The sequence below is a fragment of the Triticum aestivum genome, chromosome 7A, assembly GCF_018294505.1.
Source record: "Triticum aestivum cultivar Chinese Spring chromosome 7A, IWGSC CS RefSeq v2.1, whole genome shotgun sequence".
Lineage (NCBI taxonomy): Eukaryota > Viridiplantae > Streptophyta > Magnoliopsida > Poales > Poaceae > Triticum > Triticum aestivum.
The window spans coordinates 56,158,748-56,165,066 of record NC_057812.1 but is presented as its reverse complement, the minus strand read 5'-3'; positions in this window follow the sequence as shown (position 1 = coordinate 56,165,066).

The window sequence follows — 6,319 nt, the reverse complement described above, 5'->3', positions numbered from 1 at the left end:
CCCTGGCCTTTGGAAAACTAGCATTAAATCACCCTTGATAATCTCCTAGCAACACTTGAAGAACGACCTCGAGAAGTCGTCTAGCCCAGACGCCTTGTCCATCGGCATGTTCTAGATTGCCTCCTTAATCTCCCCAAGCGTGAAAGGCCGCTCGAGCTCATGCATGTCGTGCTTCAGCAAATTTAGCCTGTCCCAGTTGAAAGGGGCCGCCATGCGTGCGCTGGTTCCCATGATCCCCTGAAAGTGATCAGCCAGCAAGTCCAGAATTTTGTCCTGCTCATCCACCATGGTGCCGTCAACGGCAACGATGGAGTGGATGTGGTTCTTGCGAGACCGAGAGTTAGCTTTTATGCGGAATAACTCGGAGTTAGCATCGGTGGCCCGCAGCCATGAAACCCTAACTCACTGTTTTTGCTTGATCCACATCAAAACAGTCAGGCCTAGGTGGCATGATTTGAGAGCTGCCCGAAGGCGGGTCTCATCTGCAGTTAAAGTCCTAGAATCCTGGGCCATATCAAGGCGCAAGGTAATTTCATGAACCATGTTAATCTGCCGCTTGAGATTTCCAACAGAGCACTTGCTCCAAGTGGAGAGGGCCTTCCTAACCCGACGCAGCTTGATGTGAATCGTGTTGATGGGGTCCGCACTCCCTACCAGCAAGTTCCAGGAGGCAGAAACAACATCGCTGGAACCACCGCAGCTTGATGTTGGAGATGCTCTAATAGAACACGTAGTCGGCAACCCTAAAGCAATGGCAAACAACAAAGCAGGAGAGTGAAACATGTATATAGGACCACAGAAAAACACTAACAGTACAAGCACCACGGGCACGTGCAACAGACATATAAGACCACAGTTCCCCAAAAAACAGACATATAAGACCACAGAAAACCCCTTTGCTTTTTTTGAGGAAAAGAAAACCCCTTTGCTTCACGACAGAAAATCGCACACGGGCTTCTCATTGGGCCTGCTAGTATGGATCACTAAGGGAGCTTCTGCAGTGGACAAACAGCGGCGACGGTACAGCAATTTGGAAAACCCTATTTGCCACTGGCTGCAGCGAACTGTCGGGCAATCTCCTAGGTTGTTTCTTTTCTGTTTTTTTACTTTATATTTTTTTCGTTTTTTATTTTGTTTTTCCTTTTCTTTTGTTCTGTTTAGTTTTTTCAAGTTTATTTCCACTTCTAAAAAATATTCAGAAATTTCAAAATTTTGTTCAAAATTTCAAAAAAACATTCACTTTTCAAATTTTGTTTCGAAATATAAGAAAATATTAGAATGTCAATATTTGTTGCTTTTTGAAAATTTGTTCACAAACACAAAATTTGTTGTAGTTTTCAAAAAATTTGCACAAATTGAAAAATTATTCACGTTTTTTTAATTTTTTCGCAAATTCAGAAAATGTTTGGGGAATTTCAAAACATGTTCGCATTTTCAAAAAATTGTTCATAATCTCAAAAAATGTTTGGGAATTACAAAATTTGTTCATAAAGTCAAACAATGTTCTCAAATTCAAAAATGTTCATGCTTAATATTTTTTACAAGTTCAAAAAATCTTTTGGAATTTAAAAAATTGTTCGTGTTTCAAAAAAATCTTTGTAATTTTGAAAAATGTTCATGTTTTCAAATTGTGTTCCTGTTTTTCAATTGTTTTTAGAAATTTCCAAAATATATAAATGTATATAAATTTCAAATTTTGTTGAAACTAAAAATGGTTGCGCTGTCATCCCTCACGAGCAGCTACTGGTTCCGGTGGTTAGTAGCACTATTATTTAATTTTGATGTCACGAGTTTGATTCCTCCCTGCAGCATTTCATTTTGGTATTTTTGTCACGCTACACAGCTAGCTTTACTGTTTTCGAGTGGGCCGGCCCAGTCGAGGTCCCTTTTTGTGTTGGCTGTGGAAGGAGGAGCTAGTACGAGCAGTATTCATACCTATTGACGCTGAAGCAATATTGAGAATCCCCTTATGTACAAAGGTGGATGATTTTTGGGCATGGAGCAAGGAGATTCGAGGAAACTTCACTGTATGTTCAGCATATAGGATGATTCAGAATACAAAGTTAACCCGAGAGAGTTGGCTGTATGAATTGAGAGGAACATCGAATGCTGATGAAAGCAATGGTTGGTCATCTTTGTGGCACACCAAGGTCCCCAACAAAATACGGGCGTTTCTTTGGCGTCTCGTCAGGGAATCGATTCCTACCTGTGACCTTCTACATCATCATAACATGGCTAATTCGCCGGCATGCCTGCCGTGTGGCGTGGCCGATTCGTGGAGGCATGCATTGCTCGAGTGCACCATGTCAAGGAGTGTTTTGGCTTTATCTTCGGAGTCTCTTGTGGAATAGATGAGCATAAATGCGAATCCAACCGCCAAGCACTACTAGGGAAAAGTCTAGCAGCAGCACGGGTTTTAGGATTATCAGTAGCGCGGGCAGGAGCGCTACTGGTACAACGCTACAGCTAAAGGTTAGCAGTAGCGTTGGTTAACCCACGCTACTGCTACACCGACTTAGGACCTGTTCTGATCTCCTCCCAACTCCATGAACTCCACGATTCTAGCTTCTCATCTCAGCTTCTCACTCCATGCAGCGAGACAACTTCGTTCGGCTCCGATCGCTAGCTTCTCCCATCACTACTATGGGTTGGCAGCATGGGTGGCCCGCCTTAGCACCCTAATGGGCCGGTTGGAGGCAGCCCAGCTTGGCTTTCCAGCGAGAAAAGGAGCACAAAGTATCGATTCGATCGAGCGATATGTTCCACGAGCTAGCGTACCGGTTCGATGTGCCATCACTTGGCGGTGGCATTTGTACGTAATTTGAGCGAACTTCTCCTTTTCCAATCCGTGGAGCTGGACTTTTGGTGCTTCACGTTTTTACACTAGCGGCTGGCCAGGCTTCTCGCTTCTAGCTTCTTGGCCCAAACTCGTTCGGCTCAGCTCTACTCCAGAAATTTGTGAAGCTTGGAGCTGGAGAGCCTTCGAACACGCCCTTAGTAGTAGCGCTTTCTCGACGCGGCGCTACTGGTAATTACTAGTAGCGCTTCTCCCAGCCCGCGCTACTACTATTATTCCATATTTTTTTATTTCATGTTGTACTCATACACCTCTATACAAGTTTTCATACAACAGCAATTTAGAGATTGTTTTTACATCATAATGAGTTATTACATCATTGGGTGAAAGAACCGTGGACTAGTTTCAAGTGGATGGACATCCACTTGAAACTAATCCGCGGTTCTTTCACGCAATGGTATAATAAATATCATCATCATCATTATATCATTAATAACTTATCATCATAATACATCATTGTCAGATAACACCTCCTGTTGATCATCGTTTTGATCGATGAGACATCACATAGCAAGTTGGTCACTAGTCATAATCACAACTACTCCTCATTATCAACTCTAACACATTGTACCACATAATAAACATATTGTACCTCATAGGACCTACTACATTCTCTTATGACCTACTATATTCTCTAAGGTAAAATAACAAAAAACAAGATAGCCCCTGTCTCTTCATTATGGAGAATGCAGATTATCCTGTCTCCAATTCTTGTCTTTTGCTTAATGTTGCTTCCAAGAACCTCCTTACGAATGTCCAAATATTTTTTCCACTCTTTGATTAGCATGTGTTCACCGGTTTCAGAAATCCGATATGCACATGTGAGATCCGTAGGATGACCTGGCTATATGTTCAGAACTTCAAGGCGACCATTGTAATACATCAGATGAGGCACACAATCCATCAAGATTTTCTGTTGAAAAACATAGTAATAATTTCATAGTTAGTAATGATGTACTAGTTTTAGAAGTATGCAAAAGATGCACGGATATCGTAATAGTAAAAAATCTTACCAGGGTATCTCCATAGAAGTTATCGTGGTTCAACACGTGCACTAGTGGCACGTATTCACCATAATTTGGAGGAGTTCGATAATAGGTATTGTAATGCTCAAAGAAAGTACAAAATACGATCAGATGATTTTTCTCCTTATAAGTTAATTCGGAGCCATCAGTGTGGTGGGTTTTGTCTACCATCTTCCACACATTCTTTTGAAGAATGAAAATAAGTTGTCAACTATTTTGAAATAAACAATATAAATTAGTTAATAACTATGTTTGAGAAACTCACATAGCGATAGAATCGGAAGCGTATCAACAAGGACCCAAATGTCCATATTGTTTTCCTCGATGTCAGGATCACCAAGATCCATGGTGACAACCATACCCTTATAAAAACCATACATTTTGCAAAGTGCTTCCCAATTTTGGCAACAAAAATGGGTTATGCTCTGAGAATTGTACAGATTTACTTCAAAATCCATATCATGATGGGTCCTTAGGTGTATTTTCTTTGTTTCAAAATTTTCATGGTCTTCAAAACTCATCCTCTCCAAGACATAGCGTCTTGCATGGCATGGGATAAGCTAGTCGAATTGTAAAAGATGAAAATTAGACGTTGAAATAGTTGAAGTCGTGCTTAATTACGAAAAAACCACTTGTCGTCGTTGCGTACCGTTTCAACGTCGAAGGTCTCCTCGAGCTTAATGCTGAAGCGCCAATCATCGTCCAGGTGAGGGTACCTGTCGCACAGACCTTGATCGTTGTGGCACCAGCTGCACTCCCTTGGGAGACTTTCGTCATCGGAGTATGACATTTCCTACGTTCATAATTCAAAGATTAAACTTGTACAATTAAGTATATGTACTAAAAACCTAAATTAGATCATTATTTTTTGAGAAAATCCAGGCCACTCGATATTTCCTACATATTCTAGCACAAGTCATGCCAGAATTCACGGAAAAATCCAGCATGACCTTTGCTAAAAAAGGACATATCGAGCGCCTGAAATTCGCTGGAACGGAAATTAATCAACACTCCGGCAAAACATAGGCCACTCGGAGGTGTAACCTGAACATGACCGGCCACTTGAGCAACCACATATCCTATTTGAGCAACACAGGATATACATGTTTTATCTATATATATATATATATATATATATATATATATATATATATATATATATATATCTTATAGGACTCATATTGACATGGAGATTTGGCTGGTCTCACCTTGAGGTCGGAGGGGGTCGGTGACGGGGACAACAGTGGGGATGATGGAGGGGCTCCTTGATTTCTGCAAAAGCAAAAACCCTATAAGTTATCACTAATACATCCCGAATAATTTCTTAAAATATAAAAATAACAACAAATATGACATGTTCAACTAGTTCTATTAATTGAACTAGTTATTACTAAATATAAACTTACTATAAATAGAAAAAAACTAGTTCTTTCTAAAAATAAAGTAGTCCAACTAGTTTATTAATTTACTTACTAATTATTTTAAACACTTACTAAATAAACTAGTTCTATTAAGCACTTACTATAAATAAAATTGTTCTATTAAGCACTTACTATAAATAAACTAGTTCTATTAAACACTTGCTAAAAATTCTACTACCCTAGTTCTACCCTAAATTTTCTTACTTCTATTTTATTCAAAACACCTAAAATAGTCAAAAAAAATTATTCTGTTAAAAAACCTACATTCTACAATGTCTACATTCTAAAATCTACATTTAAATTATCTACAATTTGCAAGAACAGAGACAAGGGAGGGATGGAGGAGAGAGGAGGGTGCGGGGCCGGCCGGACGAGGAGGGAGGGGCAGTGGGAGGAGGGCTGCCGGCGGAGGAGGGAGGAGGGCACTACTAGGAAAAGAACTACTAATGGCGCACCAGTTTTGCCTACTAATGGCGCATCACTGGTGCGTCATTAGTATCTGATATACTAATGGCGCACCACTGGTGCGCCATTAGTATAGGCCACGGTGCGCCATTAGTATAGGCCACTGGTGCGCCATTAGTATAGACCACTGGTGCGCCATTAGTATTTTTGAATTTTGAAGGCGGAAAAATAGTAGTGGCGCACCGTCTAACCCCCACCGTGCTCCATTGCTATTTTTGAATTTTGAATTTGGATCTGGATCGTGATTTTTTTTGCCCATTTTTTGCTCTTTTTTGGCACGATATTATTTCAGATTTTGTTCCTGTTTTTGGATCTTGTACGTTCTTTTGTCGTGTTCTTTTGTCGGAGAGGAGTTCGCCGGAGAGGAGGAGGAGGAGGTCACCGGAGAGGCGCTCGCCTACATCATCGGAGAGGAGGAGGAGGAGGTCGCCGGAGAGGAGGAGGAGGAGGTCGCCGGAGGAGTTCACCGGAGCATCGGAGAGGAGGAAGGAGAAACCATGAGGGGATGGGAGGAGAGGAGGGAGGAGGAGCTCACCGGAGAGGAGGGAGGA